Raw genomic sequence first — 17,573 nt, forward strand, 5'->3', positions numbered from 1 at the left:
CATTTGTTTATTGATTTCATCTGATTTATTTGCTGGCCCTCTGCCCCACTCTGAACCTTAAATCTTGTTAGTGGTCAGTGTTTTCTAAACCACCAAGACAGAAAAATGATGTCTCCTGGCCAATGTTTCTGTTACTCCATGCCAACTGGCATCCTTTCATGTGGTGTATCAGGTATGGAAGCAGAGACTGCAAATGTGAACATTTCACCTCTTCTGTGGCTTAAACAAAGAGTGAAGAATGTCAGAAATGGGGCAGGCGAAAGTGAGTGGGGCTCAGCAAAGGAGTCAAAAAATCCCACATCTAAGGCACCACCATTTCCCAGATTTAGGGGATGCCGCTCTATACCTCTGGGATGCAGGTGACGCTGTGGGTTAAACCACAGAGCCTAGGGCTTGCCGATCAGAAGGTCGGCGGTTCGAATCCCTGTGACGGGGTGAGCTCCCATTGCTTGGTCCCAGCTCCTGTCAACCTAGCAGTTCGAAAGCACGTCAAAGTGCAAGTAGATAAATAGGTACCGCTACAGCAGGAAGGTAGTGTTTCCGTGTAAAATAAAAAAATTCCTTCAGTAGCACCTTAAAGACCAACTAAGTTTATATTTTGGTATGAGCTTTCGTGTGCATGCACACTTCTTCAGATACACTAGAAACAGAAGTGTTTCCGTGTGTTGCTCTGGTTCACCAGAAGCGGCTTTGTCATGCTGGCCACATGACCTGGAAGCTGTACGCCAGCTCCCTCGGCCAATAACGCGAGATGAGCGCTGCAACCCCAGAGTCGGTCACGACTGGACCTAATGGTCAGGGGTCCCTTTACCTTTACCTTACTCTATACCTAATGACCTATCAAACATGATTTGTCTGTGACCCTAATTGGTTTGGTGCCTGATTGATTATCTCTTTATTGGATAAGTCCAAATTCACATGGGGGAGCATTGAGATGAGTGTTGTTTCAAGGTAGCATGATGTGGACTTCACATATCAAATGGGAACACAAACAAGTGCAAACACACTGTAAACTCTGGAGGTGACAAACCCCGAGGTGAAATTCCCCTTTGGTACATATTCAATCTTCTCTTCAATCTAGAAACTGATTTTCCAGATCCATTGCACTTGGGGTTTAGGCCATTTTAGCACAGCAACCGCTTTGGTCACCCTGTATGATGACCCCTGTTGGGAGACAGGGAAAATGCGTCATTGTTAATCCTCATTGACCTCACAGCAGCTTTTGATACCACCAGCCATGGCATGCTTCTGGAGTGGCTGTCCGAGTTAGGGGTGAGTGGCACTGCTTTGTGATGCATGGAGAGTGTTGTTCTGCCCTGTGGAGGCTTCAATTTGTGGTTTTGTAGGGTTCGTGTCTATCCCCTAGGCTGTTTAACTTCTACATGAAACCACTGAGTTGGGTTATCCGGATTTCTGGACTATGTTGTCACCAATATGCTGATGACACACAGCTCGACTTTTCCTTTGCATTTGCAGATGTAGCAGTGGATGTGCTGGACCATTGTCTTGCCCCTGATATGGACTGGATGAGAGCCAACAAACTGAAGCTCAATTCAGATAAGTCTGAGGCACTATTACTATTACTGGGTGGTTATACTCCTCTGAAAAAGCGGGTTCATAACTTAGGAGTACTTCTGGATCCTTTGCTGTCACTTGAGACTCAGGTGGCCTTAGTGGTGTGGAGTGCCTTCCATCATCTTTGGCTGGTGGCCCAGCTGCAATGCTATCTGGGCAGGAAGAGCCTAACTACTGTTGCCTATGCTCTACTAACCTGTAGGTTCGATTACTGCAACACGTTATACATAGGGCTGCCTCTGAAGATAATAATAATAATAATAATAATAATAATAATAATAATAATAATAATATATTATTATTATTATTATTATTATTATTATTATTATTATTATTTACACCCCGCCCATCTGGCCAGCTTCCCCCAGCCACTCTGGGCGGCTTCCAACAAAATATTAAAAAACAGAACTCCATCAAACATTAAAAGCTTCCCTAAGATGGTTCGGAAACTTCAGCTGGTGCAGAATTTGGCTGCTCACCAGGGCAAGACGGTTTGAGCATATAACGCCAATCCTGGCCTCACTGTACTGGCTGCCAATTAGCTTCCAAGTGTTCCCTTTTCTCGCAAGGAAGCCTATTCAGCATAAGGGAATTTCCCTTTAAAAAAGAGAGAACTTGACAGCTATGTTCCAGCCAATTCAAGGTGCTGCTTTTGACCTATAAAGACTTAAATGGCTCAGGACTGCAATACTTCAAGGATCGCCGCTCCCCATATGAACTGACCTGGACCCTGTGATCATCATCTGAGGCCCTGGGCCTTCCCTGCAAGAGGTCCAGAGGATGGGCAACATGAGAACTGGCCTTTTCTGCAGTGGCTCCCCATTTGTGGAATGCTCTCCCCAGGACACCTTCAATACATATCTTTAGGCAACAGCAAAAATGTTTCTCTTCGACCAGGCCTTTGGCTGATTAACATTCTATGACCTTTTAAATTTATTAGTGGGAGTGGGGTTATTGGTTTGTTTTTGTTTTTAGTATGTATTTTGTGTTCTCATTTTGTTTTTGTATGTTGTGAACCGCCTTTGATCTTCGGATGAAGGGCGTTATACAGATTTAATAAATAAAACAATAATAATAGTCTATAACCTTGCAAGGAAAAAAGAGTTCACAGTTTATTCCATTGCCAAACTGTTCCTACTCTTACATCTATCTTTATACGGTATCCTTTCCTGGCATTTGCTACAACTTTAATTTTTTCCTGAAAAAGGAGAGGCAGGAGTGTTGTGTGGACACTGGGTAAGACAGCTAATAAGTCTTCTGGCTACTTGTCTGGAAACTTGGTCTGCAGGAACTTCTATTTTACCTAGATCCACCTAATTTCTACTGCCCTCTTGCTGTATTTCTGTGAACCATTTATATTTAGCTTTTCTTCCCTACTCATCTATTTTCTCTTTTCTATTTATTTCCAATTTATTTTAATTACGGTCTAACCAGGAGAGGTCTTTTCAAAAGACTCGCTTCAGTGGGTTGGTTAGATTCGTTCCACTGAAATTTCACTGCAATGCTAAAATGCTCACCTTTGGCTGGATTATTCCCTATATATGCACTAGTTGAATACTTTCCTAATGATTCTAGTTGCTCTCCCCAAATCCACTGGTGTCACCTGATGCCTGTGGACTGGAGTCAGTAAATCATGCTCACCTAGGGCACATTTTTGACCTTGCTGTCAAGTATTACTTCACAGTTACAACCCTTACCTCCAGGTGTCCTAGCACATAGCAAAGGCATCTACTGCTGAAAGTCCCCGCCAGCCCCCTCCTTTAAAAAAAAAAAAAATTTCACTTAGTATACAGTGTTCTTGCTGTTGTGTACTGGCAGCAGCAAGGACCACATAGCTCACAATTGGAAGGATTTTCATGAGGTGACATTAGATCTATGGTATCAGGGAGTGTGGCAGGTTGCAATTTTGGGAAAAAATAATAATAATGCAAAAGTTGAGGGTTGCCGATGGGCAGAAAAAAGGGCACTTTTGAATCAGGTTGGTTTCCATTTATTAACTTTGCTAATGCAGTTTAACATGGTTGATTTCTGCTATCGGCATATGCTCACCAATGGACATACTAAATGATTTTTGCTACTATTTAATACCTGTATACACGTAAAAGAGAAATTGACTGTTTGGGTTGTTTTTTAGCAGTACTACTGTATTGAATTTTGAGACAATGCATTTTCACTTCTTTGGATGCCTACTTTTCATTTACTGACAACTTGCCTTGGTTGTCTGAATGTGCTGTTTAGCTGGTGATATATTGCGATATTGAAAACCAGTTATCGCCCAGCTCTACAATATACATTATAAAGATATCTGTGGAAGTCTTAGAGCAACCAGGATGCCAAAATACTGTATACTTTAAAGGTGAGGTCCCACCCCCATACAGTTTGAAGAAATAAATACAGTGGTACCTCGGTTTATGAACACAATTGGTTCCGGAAGTCTGTTCATAAACTGAAGCGTTCATAAACTGAAGCGAACTTTCCCATTGAAAGTAATGGAAAGTGAATTAATCCGTTCCAGACGGTCCGCGGAGTAAGCGTTCATAAACTGAAGCAAACTTTCCCATTGAAAGTAATGGAAAGTGGATTAATCCGTTCCAGACGGGTCCACGGAGTACTTAAACTGAAGCGTTCATAAACTGAAGCATGGGTGTAATTGGTTCCGGAAGTCTGTTCATAAACTGAAGCGTTCATAAACTGAAGCAAACTTTCCCATTGAAAGTAATGGAAAATGAATTAATCCGTTCCAGATGGGTCCACAGCGTTCATAAACCGAAAATTCATAAACCGAGGTGTTCATAAACCGAGGTTCCACTGTACTTGAAAGGAGTTAGATACTTCTTTTTTAGTTTTCTTTTGATTTTTTTGTTTTGTTTTGTTAGCATCAATAATTTTTTTGTATGACATTAAAGGGAGATAGTTACCACATACCATAGAAATCATCCTTTACTGTTTGCTGTTTATTTTTTTGAGTCCACCAAGTTTGGAGTTTATTCATTCTGTCAATAAGAGAAGAATCTAACAAGTTCAAAATAAGAAACCACCAGCTTGTGAATCATTCCAAACATTTAAACAAAAAACAAAAAAAACGGACCCCAACTTTTTTTACACAAAACTATCTAAAGATGGCCGTCAGCTGACCTCAAAACTTCCCCTGCATTTCTCTCCCTTTACATAGCATTATAGTACACAGACAAAAATATTAATAGATTATTTCATTGACTGCACCCAAACCATGACTCTTATAGGCAGTGGCTTAGTAAGAAAGCTCAGCAAAGCATTTGAGAAGTCATGCCTAGAATACTCTGCAGCATTAGCTGCCTGCTTTGTACCTTCCTGATCAAAGGCTAGTTTGGTTTCCCAACACAGACTCAACAAAGTGAAATCAGGACACCCTGGCAGCCTTTAACCTGCAATTTTCATGCTTGAAAGGAAGTGTGCCTCAGCTTGCGCTGTGACCGCTGTATAATTAATTTGCTCAATTTCTTTCTGGTGACCCGCGGGCACCAGTTCAGAAGCAGGGTTTTTTTGTGTAGTGGGGGATGCTCTTTCACAGTTATGCGCTTGCTATAATTGTTTCTCTTTTGGCTCCTGTCAGCAACCATGCAGGTTTCTCTGTATTTCTAAAGTTCCTTTGCCCTAGACAACCAGGTACCTGAAGGAGCATCTCCACCCCCATTGTTCTGCCCGGACATTGAGATCCAGCGCCAAGGGCGTTCTGGCGGTTCTCTCCCTGCGAGAAGTGAGGTTACAGGGAACCAGGCAAAGGGCCTTCTCGGTAGTGGCACCCACCCTGTGGAACAGCCTCTCATCAGATGTCAAAGAAATAAACAACTATCGGACTTTTAGAAGACATCTGAAGGCAGCTTTTAATACTGGATGAATCATTTTATTTTAATATTCTGCTGGAAGCCTCCTAGAGTGACTGGGAAAACCCAGCCACATAGCCACATGGGGCAGGTATAAATAATTTTTTTATTATTATAATTATTATTATTAATATTATCTCAGCCACTGAAGAGTCACATCATGCCAGGCAATGCCCTTTGACCTTTGCTACATTTGTATATCACACTCAAGCTGCAAAATTTACTTTCTCTAGCTACAATGGCCTTCCCTCACTTGTACTGTAGAAACAATTCTTTATATTTTGTTCCTTTGCAAAACAGTACAGTAGTGCCATGCAGATACTTAGTGGCCATTCTTCCTCCTTTTAAAACTTCAGAGAAGCATGGGCCGACTAATAGTGTTGTAAATGTGCCTCTGTCTCCAGCTTCCAGCATCAGCCAAAACTCACACAGGCATTCTCTATTGGCATATTGGTCTCCGACCTGACTTTACATTCAGCCAGGTGAGGTGCAAAAAGGTCTGCCCAATTGTCTCTAAGGCAACAGGGCAACCTCTTTGAACATGTAACTGGCAATTCAGTAGGATTGCATCTTGCATGGGGGTTATGTTCCAGTATGTAAAGTCAACCTTAGCTTCTGGAGCCAGCGCAAAATTTCATGAAGGCTCCCGGTCCCACGTGAGACCTTCCCGAAGCCTGGTAAGCAAGGCAGAGAGCTTAGAAGTTCTTTCTGCAGCAGAAAAACCCAATGTGGAAAGTGCTTTTAAGCTTTCCGCCTTGCGTGTGTCTAATTTGTGCAATATCAGAGGGCTGGCCGCCAAGCATGTAAAGCTATGATCACACAAGTTAAACATATGCAAGTTGCGATCCTACTGTACTTCACTGACCCGCTAAGGACATTATCTTACAAGGAAACTGTCTGGTTGGTTCAGTGGCCATTTCTACTAGATTCTAAGTCTCATTGGGACGGAATCACAGGCCTGGAAGAGACCCACAGATATATTCCATACTGACACCCCCCCCCCAAAAAACAATAACAACAACCCTATGGCAGTATAATCAAATCCAATTAAAAGTCAATTAAGAGGCAGTCAACAAGAATACTGTGAACCAGGAAAAACAGTCAGGAAGACACTTTGGTAAATAAATGGATGCACATAGAGAAAGTGATACAGAAGTACACAGAGACAGCTGGCAGGCTGGCAGCTATTTCAATGACTTGAATGCAAGTTTTTCAAGCCAATGCAGTCATGCAAATAACCTTCTCTTGATCTGTAGCATCCAGTCAACTCTAATTTTTCTCCAGTTGGTCATATGCTCACACGTATGATTGAAAAGAAAGTAAGTGTGCCTTTCATGTATGAAGTGGCCCTTGCCTCTTATTGCAGGTCTTGCTCGAGGAAACGTTTTGTTTCCATGACTTAAGCTTCTGCCCTGTAGCCCTTGAAATGTGGCAAACAGCCCAGTCCTATGAATGTTTACTTGAAGCAAATAAGTCCTATTTTATTCAGTGTGACTTCCAAGAAATTATGCATAGGATTGCAGTCAAAGACCCAGCATCCTTTTCTGGCGAACCCCAAAGTGCTTCTGGTGTCTGGTACTTTGCAGACATGACATCATCCTTTCTATGCCGGCATTGCCATAAGATCGACGCCCTCTGCTTTCATCATTTGTACACAGCTGGGAAGAATACACACACACACTTTTGGCTACTGAAAAAATGCAGTTTAGGATATCTGGAAGATATGGAACCAGTATATTTTGTGTCAGTGATTTTCTGGTGATGTAGAAAATAAATAAACCCAGAGCTGTCAGCCTATTTTTTTAAAAAATGTAGTAGATTCATTGTAAGTTGAAATTGATTAATCAGTAAATCTGCCTTTTAATTTTTTAAACCAATTATATACTACTAGCTGGCCCTGCCACGCGTTGCCGTGGCTAATCCCTGTGACTGCCACCACCCTGTGTCGATCCATGACATATCTTGCCCCCTCCTCCCCCCACCCCGGGTTTTCCCTGTGATTCCCCCCAACCTGTCCCATCCCAGGATGTAACATGGCCCCTCTTCCCCTAACCCCCGGGTCATTCCTGTGATTGGCCCCACTGTGTCCTGACCTATCCCGTCCCCTCCTCCCCCCAACCCCCACCCAGGCGAGTCAGCACCTCCATTCAGCCTAGTCTGTTAAGGCTTTGGCCTGGTATGTAAACGGCAGCTGAGGTGCTGTTGAGGGGGAAGGTTCTATAGGTGTAGTACCAGTGTAGCCACCACTAGAGGGCGCTGGTTTCGGCTGACTGGTGCATTCTGGAACAGGGGTTTTGGGGGGTTTCACTTGGTGGAGGTGTGGCATCTGTCTTTGAAAACTTTCTAAGATCCTTCAGACATTCGCATGGGACGTTGTGTCTGAATTTGAACACAATCGGTCAAGCGGTTTCAGTGAAAAGTGGACACCCACCCACATGCCCTTTTTACATTTATATATATATAGACTCATGATTCAATAATTAGCTGCCCAGAGTGGCTGGGGAAACCCAGCCAGATGGATGGTGTATAAATAATAAGGTTGTTGTTGTTGTTGTTGTTGTTATTGCTATTATTATATTTCTTCATACTTCATCATGACCTAGTTGCTCATCTGTTGGCAGCCACTGCAAGGCACACTCTTTCAATCTCTCTCCCCATCTGCAATATAGGAGATAATAGCACCTTAGAGGGTTGTTGCAAGCATGATAGCTAGATAATACACATAAAGTGCTTTGGGCACCTGAAAGCTCTATACCTGTGTTTTATTACTTACACAAAGTATTATTATTACTTACACATTTGCAATGCATCTTCCGCAATTAAACATAATTTCCAAAGAACACCAATTGTGCAATTATGCTTTTAAAACACAGTTTGAATGAGTGTTGTGTCAAATCTGCAAACATACTACCAAGATGTTCTATTAGGATTTCACTTTTTGTTCCTATCTGTAAATATGTCAATACTGAAGCATGAGCACATGATGTATGGGAGAAATTACACAACCCTAAGAGCAAACAGATAGAAGTCAACAAGTCATGAAGCAAAACACATGTATGCCTGACATGACCCCAAACCAATCTTAAGTAAGCCTATGTTTGTAGAAAGCAAAATAAGATTCATTCAAATAAACCCATAAAAACAAATGCACTTTATGCATCTATTCATAGCCTGCCTGATTTTATGCTCTAATCAGTTTATGAAGTATAACATTGTGTAGAATCAAACACCTAAAAACCAGGCCTTTTTTCAGCCGGAACTTGCCAAAACTCAGTTCTGGCACTCTCAGGTGGTCACCACTGCCATTGTAAGAGAGCAAGAAGGCGTTCATGTGTGTTCCGGCACCTCTTTTTCTAGAATAATAACACTGCTAAAAACAAAGATAATCCCTTGAAGGTGTTACTTAATTATCTGGAGAGCTGTATTTTTTTTGGGGGGGGAATGTTGAAATTATAATTACTATGTTATTGGCAGCAAAAATGTTTATAGCTTACTATTAGGGAAATAATATGAGTTTTACTCAACTAACTTCTTCTTAGGGAACTACTTCTGGGTCACAGAGGATGTGTGCTCCTGACTGTCAAAAGCAGTAGCCCCCAGTCTCCACCTTTCTCCTCACCTCTAAGGTCTTCTACGTAAAGCAAAATGCAGTGTGTTGCTTTGCAAATGTCCAGGGGCGTACCCAGGATCAAAATTAGGGGGGGCAAGGGGCGGGGGCAAGGGGCGGGAGGGGAGGGGCCACAGTGGGAATGTGGGCAGGGCTACGTTGCCTGTGCCGCCCAGCTCTTCCGAGGAGGCGGCCCCAGGCTCCTGCTCCCGGCGCGAAGCTCCAGAGGCGCGCGGGGAACGCAAGCCTGTGGCTGCCTCCTCCGCTTACGCTCCCCGCTCCTGCTTAGCGCTCCTCCGCTCATGCTCCCCGCGCGCCTCTGGAGCTTTGCGCCGGGAGCGGGAGCCTGGGGCTGCCACGCCTGCGTCCCTCAGCCTTTTGCTTCTAGGGGGGGCAATTGCCCCCTCCTGCCCCCCTGCCTACGCCCATGCAAATGTCCCTCAGTGAGTCAATAAAGTGAAGGTGAAGAAGCTTGCAGAGGGATGATGTTATGTCACAAGTTTTGTATGAGCACAATCCCAAGATCTGTGCTTTGGATTCAGATTTGAGTTCAGATTTGAGGGTTCTACGCCAGCCACAAGTCTCTCCCAGTCCAGAAACGGTTGTAGTTGTCATTCCAGTTGGTAAACGGCACTTTGAGTCACTGAGGCAACAGGATACTAGACTGGATGGGCCTTCAAATACCTATATCCCCTTATTTTGTGCGCCTTGATCTCTGCTGTTTATGCAACTAGCAGACCCTGTGTAACAGTTCTTGTCATTTGTGGTACTCTTTAAATAATAATGATAATAAATAATAAATAATAATTAAACAAAGTTGATTGCCCAGTAGGGTTGGTTTATAAAAACCCAATGAATAATTCTGTTCACCCATCTTGAAATGACAGAAAGGGTTGACCAGCTCTTGTAAACATTTACATATTCCTCTCAGTTTAAACAAAAATCTAATTTGAGCCCCCAGCTTTGAAGTAGAGTTCAAAGCCCCAGCACCTCTGAGATCTCTGGAAAAGCAACTTGCTCTCACAAGCATGCAAATATGTTGCTACACAGGGAACAGAGCCATCCTGCAAACCTGGGGATTTGGCTGGAAGCCTTGAAGCATTTTCTGGCACTCCTTGCTGAGGCAAAAAGGCAAAAAAAAAAAAAAAAGCCCTCCCAATCTTCCAGTTGTTTAGAACCTGAAAAATAATCCACAGAGCACAACACATTCATGTATTCCCTATTTACCAGTCTCTGTTTTCTGGAACCTGTATTTGGTAAAACATTAAAAGGTGCTTTAATCTGAGCCAGCCCTATAGCGCCATCTAATTGGGTACAGTCATACTTCATGATACGTCCACTCCATGTTGTGTCTTTTCAGGTTACGGACGTGCCGAACCCAGAAGTCCCGGAATGCATTACTTCCAGGTTTGGTGCGTCTGTAACCTGTGTGCATGCGCAGAAGCTCTAAATCGCGCTTTGCGCATGCGCATGTGCAGAAGCACCACATTGCTTCACGCGCTGTCCAAATGAGGCCTTACAAATAGCGGGGGAGAGAAGGCAAGCAAAATGTGAGGGAGATAGTGAAAGATACAGGAAATTGAATGCATATTTCCAAAAAATAGCAAGGAGAGACAAGAGGGCCTTCTTAAACGAGCAATGCAAAGAAACAGAGGAAAACAACAGAATGGGAAAAACCAGAGATCTGTTCAAGAAAATTGGAGACATGAAAGGAACATTTCGTACAAAGATTACCATAATAAAGGACAAAAGTGGAAAGGACCTAACAGAAGCAGAAGACATCAAGAAGAGGTGGCAAGAATACACAGAGGAATTATACCAGAAAGATATGGAGGTCTCGTACACCCCAGGTAGTGTGGTTGCTGACCTTGAGCCAGACATCCTGGAGAGTGAAGTCAAATGGGCCTTAGAAAGCACTGCTAATAACAAGGCCAGTGGAAGTGATGATATTCCAGCTGAACTACCGGTATTTAAAATCTTAAAAAATGATGCTGTTAAGGTGCTACACTCAATATGCCAGCCAGTTTGGAAAACTCAGCAGTGGCCAGAGGACTGGGGAAGATTAGTCTACATCAGGCGTCAGCAAGGTTAAATTTGCTCAAAATGCAGTGCCTCGCCCCACAGATCTATGAAAATAAAGATAGATTTCATATAGATGTCTATGAAATCTATATGGGCCAGGACATTGCATTTGGGGTAAATTAAATTGGCAGGTGGCCACCACACAAGAAGTGAGCTTGGCTCTCCATTCAAAACCAGGAGTCCTGCCTGCAGTTTGTTCCAATGGCTACCTGGGAGCAAAGAGGGTGATAAGTGGTGTTGCCATAAGGGGGAAAGCAGCGGTGTGTGTGTGTGTGTGTGTGTCCCGAATCACTGTGTGGCAGTAACAGTTCATTAGTTTCATAATTTAAAGGGGGGTAATTCAGTGCTGTTTAGCCTTCAGTCCTATGCATACTTCTTTCAGAGAAAGATCCATGCATGGAAGTTACTTCAGAACAAACATGCATAACTTTATAATGCACATATTAAGTCCCACTGAGTTCAAAGAGAAAATTAAGCATGTGCTTAATTTCCCCCCCCCCACTGAAATCAATGGGACGAAATATGCTTTACTTTGGCTGGGTTGTGCTCACAATCCATATTTGCCAAGTTTCTGGACTCTCTATATCCTGTCCACGCCCTGAAAATCATCAAGCAGAAGTTCTGGATGCAACTCCTGATACAAATGAAAGGAAAAAAATGTAAAAGAAAAATTCAAAGCCCTGGGAAACACAAATTTTTGTTTTTGCGACAGAACTAGTGGTGGTAATTCTGACTGGTGGTTGCTATATTTTTCAGTAAACAGTGGACACAAAATGTTGGAAGCCAACATTTATTTATTTTTAAAATCTAGACAGAGTGGTGATGCCAGAACTGTGGGTAAGGGAGGGCAGCTCCCTGTCAAGTGGGTTAGGGAAGCCTGCGTGTCTCTTAAAGATTGCAAGTTTGTTTTCTGAAGGATGCAAAAATATTTTTAAAAATGCAAACATGAGGGGAAAGGCGGTGTCCTCAAATACATCATATCTGGGAAAGCATTTCTGCATGACTCTTAGTAAGGTACCTGTATTTATTACAATATCCAATAATTTTCCAAGCCAGACATTTATTATATATGGCAGCCTGTTTAAATGAGAAAAATCACTCTCCACAAATTCTGCTGAGGCACCAGCAGATACTTTATTTCATTGATGGAAACACAACCCCAGTAAATTGCATACCGTATTTATTACTTTGGAGGCTGAAAAGCGTTGGGGAAATAGGAAATCAAATGACCAAATTAAATTTGCAAAGCTAACCCATGGAGGGTGTTTGGGGAGGGGGATAGGTTCAGAGGGAGGGTGTACGATTACTTAAGTTAGTCAATACACCCCTATTAATGTCACCAGAACTTGCTTGCTCCTAAAAGCCTACTGAATTCCATTCAACCATCTTTGCACATGTGGTGATGCTTTCCTAGGGAGCCATGAATTTAGTAGCAGACGGAAAGACATCCTCCTCCATGTTATGACCCCAAGTCCAGGCAAGCCACCTGGCCACTGACACAGAAGGCAGGGGACAAATTGGGCCAGGAAAGCAAGGGGTTGTAGACTTTCAGGCCAAGGCTCTAACCCAAGCCTGCACCCTCAAAACCAGGGACACCTCGAGGCCAGGACCTTCAGAGACTGCAGCTTCTGAGCCCGATTTTACCGAGGAGTCTTGCTGTGTATCTTCACCCCATGGGCTTCACACTGCAAACAGAGAGCCCACTTGTAAGTGCCGGAAACATGCCCTGAACCAGTGTGAAAGGGCAATAGAGTGCAGGCCACAGCGCTGCCTCTTTAAAGCATTCCACTCTGCAGCAAAGAGACAGAACCTGGAAGGTTTACTTAGGGATGCATAAGGGCTCAGCTTGGCTCCAGACCACAGGTGCATTCGCTTTAGTTGCTTGAAGCACAGCAAGGTCATTTTGCCCAGCAGCATTTCAAACCACATTTGCAGGGATTGCCTTCACCTAACGCACATAACTTTTTTTTTGTTTCATCACCTCTGCAATCCTCCTTGAACTCCTATTCTTTAAGATATCGTCTCTGCTTGCATACTCATTTGCACCTGTGCAGTGACTGTTGTGGCTAATGTTGCGTGAATACATTGGGTGCAGGCTAAGTGGTAATGTGAACATATGCCACCTTTGAGTACCAGTAAGTTGCCTGCTTGGAGCTCTCTGAGGTTCTGCAACTCCAGCTTGGCTTGATTGCCTGGCTTTTGACAGGCCTGTCCCCTGCCAGTGAACTTCTTTGCCCCACAGGCTCACACTCACAGTCAAAACAGGACACCCCATGTTCTTTTAAGGTGCTTTGAAAAAATATAACAGAATAAACATAATATATACAATCTACTTCTTCTGAACATCCCCTCACTGACATAAAGTACCTATGTGTTGTCTGGGTGTGAATAGGTTTTATATTGCACTGGACTAACCCACTGAATGGAACTCTCGTGCAAAATCTGAAAAAAGTTCAACAACAGGAAGCAAGGTGCACCCTGTGTACATACACTGTGTCTTTTTTTGTTTTAGATGTTCACAGGAGCTCACAAGTTTCAGCAATTTCTATAAAATCTAAACAAGTGCAGTCATGCACTCCATTAGAAAAAAAACCTGCTAGTCTTGTTAAATCACTTTAGACTTCTCCCAGAATCAGATGTTTTGCCATGAGGAAGGTTCCCTCCCAATTTGTTACAAATTTTGGATGAAGGTTTGAGGGTCGTAATTTCTGTCAAGCTCAAAAATTAATGTACGGTACTTGTAGAATAGCACCATCTTCTGTTTCCTCATGTAAATGTGAAGATACAGAAGAAGAAAACGGAGGTGAGTGACCTATCATTTCTTAACCCTATTCAATTACATTGCACAAGGAAGGTGCTAAAACAGTGTTTGTGTGACATCATATTTCTCACTGCTCTTTATTACATGTTGTTGAAACTAGTCTTACAAGCACTGTTGGCTCAGCGACTATGGTTTTGTAAAGCTGGCTGGAACAACCATGGCTCTAGGAACTGAGCTTTGCCTGTTTAGGTTTGCAAGGGGAGAAGTCAAGTGGCAACAATTAGCTCCATGACAACACACAGCTTCTGCCCAGTCTGGATTACAGAACCCAAACTTCATGGTTTAGCAATCATTGTCTCTACGGATGCAAACAAAAGTACCATTGAGCTGAGTAGGGATTACACCCACATACCGTAGCTGTGCACAGGATTATGACACTCTCCCCTTGTACTCTCACAGGAAGGAAAAGAAAATGAAGTTGCTGCTGCCACAATCAATCAGTCGAGTCCGCCAAGGTTGGTGTTACTTTATTGAAAAATATATTTGTCATTTTCTCTGGCAGTAGCTTCTCTCTAGAAGACAGGTGCTGAAGCTAGGGACAAACTGATCCTTTGTAAATATATGTATGGTAACTGAGGGGTGCCCAGATTGATGGATCGAGGAGAGGGACAGGGTGACAGCTTCTTTGTCTTTCTCATTCCATAGAGAACACAGCAACAGCTTCCACGGTGTCCAAGGCTGCAATCCTGTGCAGTCACATGGGACTCAGTGGGACATATTTATGCATAAACATGCATGTGGTCGGACTGATTATGTGTTGCAGAAGGAAAAAGATATACTGTCCAAACCCCAGTTTCAGGCTGTTATTAACATTAGTAAAGCCTTGCATATAACCAGTGCTTAAAAAAAAATGTTTAGAGGTACTCTCATTTTCCTACTCATATTGAAATACTGCCCCTCAATGACGCCAAACTTAAGATTCACAAAATGTTTAGGGGTATGCGTACCCCTGCATCCCCCCCCCCGAAAAAAAAGCCTTGCATATAACTGTTCGAGATATGGCTGCGTACAAATTATATTTCACTGTAAATTGATTCTGCATTACTCTGCAGTGTGTCCATTTGAAAACAGATGAAGGCAGTTCCAGCCATCAGAGGGGTGTCCACACCTGTCCAATGACATGGTGGATGGGCATATATGAAGGCCACAACCACCACTTCCTTCTTCATTCACCTGGGGCATATGCAGGATGGAAAAGCTGTGGATAAGCTAACTAATGGGACTGTTTTCAAATGGGTATCAAGCAACCCCACCCACCCTTGTGGACAACAGGATCTTCTAGAACAGGCACCCCCAAACTTCGGCCCTCCAGATGTTTTGGACTACAATTCCCATCTTCCCCGACCACTGGTCCTGTTAGTGAGGGATCATGGGAGTTGTAGGCCAAAACATCTGGAGGGCCATAGTTTGGGGATGCCTGTTCTAGAAGGACGAGCATGAATGATCTGGACTGAGGAAAAACTACATTTGTGCTACAAATGGGTTGGTGTATACACAGCCTCATTTGTCACATCTTAGTGTGAAATGTATAATTTGCCACCAGGTTGGAGAGACTCTGTTCACTTTGTTAATAGCACTGAATGATAGACCCTCTGCAAAGATTCGTCTTTCTGCTGGAAATTCTAAGGCGGAACCTGGTTTGCTAAATAAATCAGTTGTTCCAGCTGAATAAACACTGCCTGAGTTCCTCAAACTGAACTCATCTTGATGCAATGCTGTATATAATAGCATTGTGCAGCTATGGACAGACCACCTGTTGGGTAAATTGAGAGTTATTTATTAGGCAGATTACTCTTCCCTACATCTCCATGGGGAGAAAAATGGCCATTACATTGCAATCTTACTCACGTCTGTTGTTGTTGTTGTTGTTAGTCGTTTAGTCGTGTCCGACTCTTCGTGACCCCATGGACCATAGAACGCCAGGCACTCCTGTATTGCACTGCCTCCCGCAGTTTGGTCGTAGCTTCGATAACACTGTCCAACCATCTCGTCGGACTTTCCTTTCGCATCCAGGCATATCCGCGACTGAGCGACCTTTCGGCTTTGGCCCAGCCGCTTCATCAGCTCTGAATCTACTTGTACTTGTCCTCCGCTCTTCCTCAGTAGCATGTTGGACGCCTTCCGACCTGAGGGGCTCATCTTCCAGCGTCATAACTTTTATATGCCTGTTGTCTTTGTCCATGGAGTTTTCTTGGCAGGGATACTGGAGTGGCTTGCCAGTTCCTTCTCCAGGTGGATCACGTTTAGTCAAAACTCTCCACTATGACCTGTCCATCTTGGGTGGCCCTGCATGGCATAGCTCATAGCTTCTCTGAGTTATTCAAGCCACGACAAGGCATTGATCCATGAAGGGGTACTCAAGTCTAGTCAGAAGTAAGTACCATTGAATTCAGTGGGTCTTACTTCCAGGTAAGTAGGGTTATGATGACTACAGAGCCTCACCAAGGTGTATATATCATTTGTCTTTGTCTCTATGACCTTTTTTAAGACCCCCTCCATCTATTAAGTAATTACTTTTCAGGAGAATAGAAAGGAAGCTACACCACACTTGTCCACACACTAATATATATACCGCTTGATTGTAAAAAGCAGTTTACAAGAAGAATAGTTTGTTTTTATTGTTTTAAAAAAATCATTCCCCTAAGCTACACCTGTAATAATGATAATTACTATTACATTTGTGCCTGCAGTACACACTGTTTCATTGAATACAGAAAAGGTCTGATTTTTCTCCCTATCATGTGCTGCCCCTCTGTGGAAAATTGGTGTGCATGCATACATTATTCTGTGTCCTTTTCAACTTTTGTCATTCTGCTCTGTGCTCTTTCTAGCTTGGTATTTATAAATTTGCAAAATGCATTGAAGTGTGGATGCACCACTGATTTTGGCAGGGACATTCCTATCTTACTCCTAATACATTTCCCCCACGTTGCATCTGCTTCTGCATAGCCACAGCGCATTGAACAAACATTTTGAGGAAGCAATCCACGAGGACTTCATGCCCTGTAGTTAATGTCCAGTTGAGTGGCCAGATGCCAACACGGGAGGAGGAAAATTCAACAGGTGTAGCTTATCACGCAATTAATTGTGCACTGAACATCTCCATCCGTGTTGGCAATTAGGTTGATGCAAAGGAGAACAGGAGTCTTCTAGCTGTCAGGAGTAGTGTGGAAAAGGGGAATTCAGAAAGTGAAGCTTTTGGGACTTTGCAACTTGGCTTACAACATTTTGCAGCCCTGGGACAGGGCAAAAGAAACCTGCAACCAACAAAAACCACTCCTTCTACACAATGATTGCCGCCAGTCATTTCGCTACATGATTTCGCTCACAAACATTAAGCAAGTGTGGGCAGCAGGGGTGAGGCAACTGCGCAAAGCGAACACTTTTGCCCACACAGCGCCACATGCAATTGTGCATGTTAAAAGTGCAACCTCTCCTCCTCTTCCTTTTTACAATTCATTTATTTATTAGAGAAGCCTGCTCCTCCTATACACGCTTACTCAACAATAACCTCCACCTAAATCTTAACAACAGTGAACTAAGCGTGCCGAAATCAGGCCAGGGAGATTCAACGCCCTGCGCAGGCGCAGACAGGAGGCGCCTAAAGTGACGGTTAGGAGGACTT

At 43.3% G+C, this 17,573-nt stretch overlaps 1 long non-coding RNA gene across 12 annotated transcripts in view; it reads left to right on the top strand.

The window, feature by feature from the left end:
* LOC118088151 (uncharacterized) overlaps window positions 1-1,606 on the top strand; it is a 46,197-nt gene extending 44,591 nt beyond the window's left edge. For 5 of the 12 annotated variants that reach the window (XR_015950880.1, XR_015950882.1, XR_015950876.1 and 2 more), the window contains exon 9: window positions 1,477-1,601. This is a non-coding gene — a long non-coding RNA (uncharacterized LOC118088151). Of the gene's footprint in view, window positions 1-1,476 lie in introns of all 12 variants that reach the window. The other 7 variants (XR_015950878.1, XR_015950884.1, XR_015950870.1 and 4 more) reach the window with 5 other exon arrangements.
* Window positions 1,607-17,573: the final 15,967 nt, after the last annotated feature.

The sequence above is a fragment of the Zootoca vivipara genome, chromosome 7 (genome assembly GCF_965207765.1).
Source record: "Zootoca vivipara chromosome 7, rZooViv2.hap1.1, whole genome shotgun sequence".
Taxonomy (NCBI): domain Eukaryota; kingdom Metazoa; phylum Chordata; class Lepidosauria; order Squamata; family Lacertidae; genus Zootoca; species Zootoca vivipara.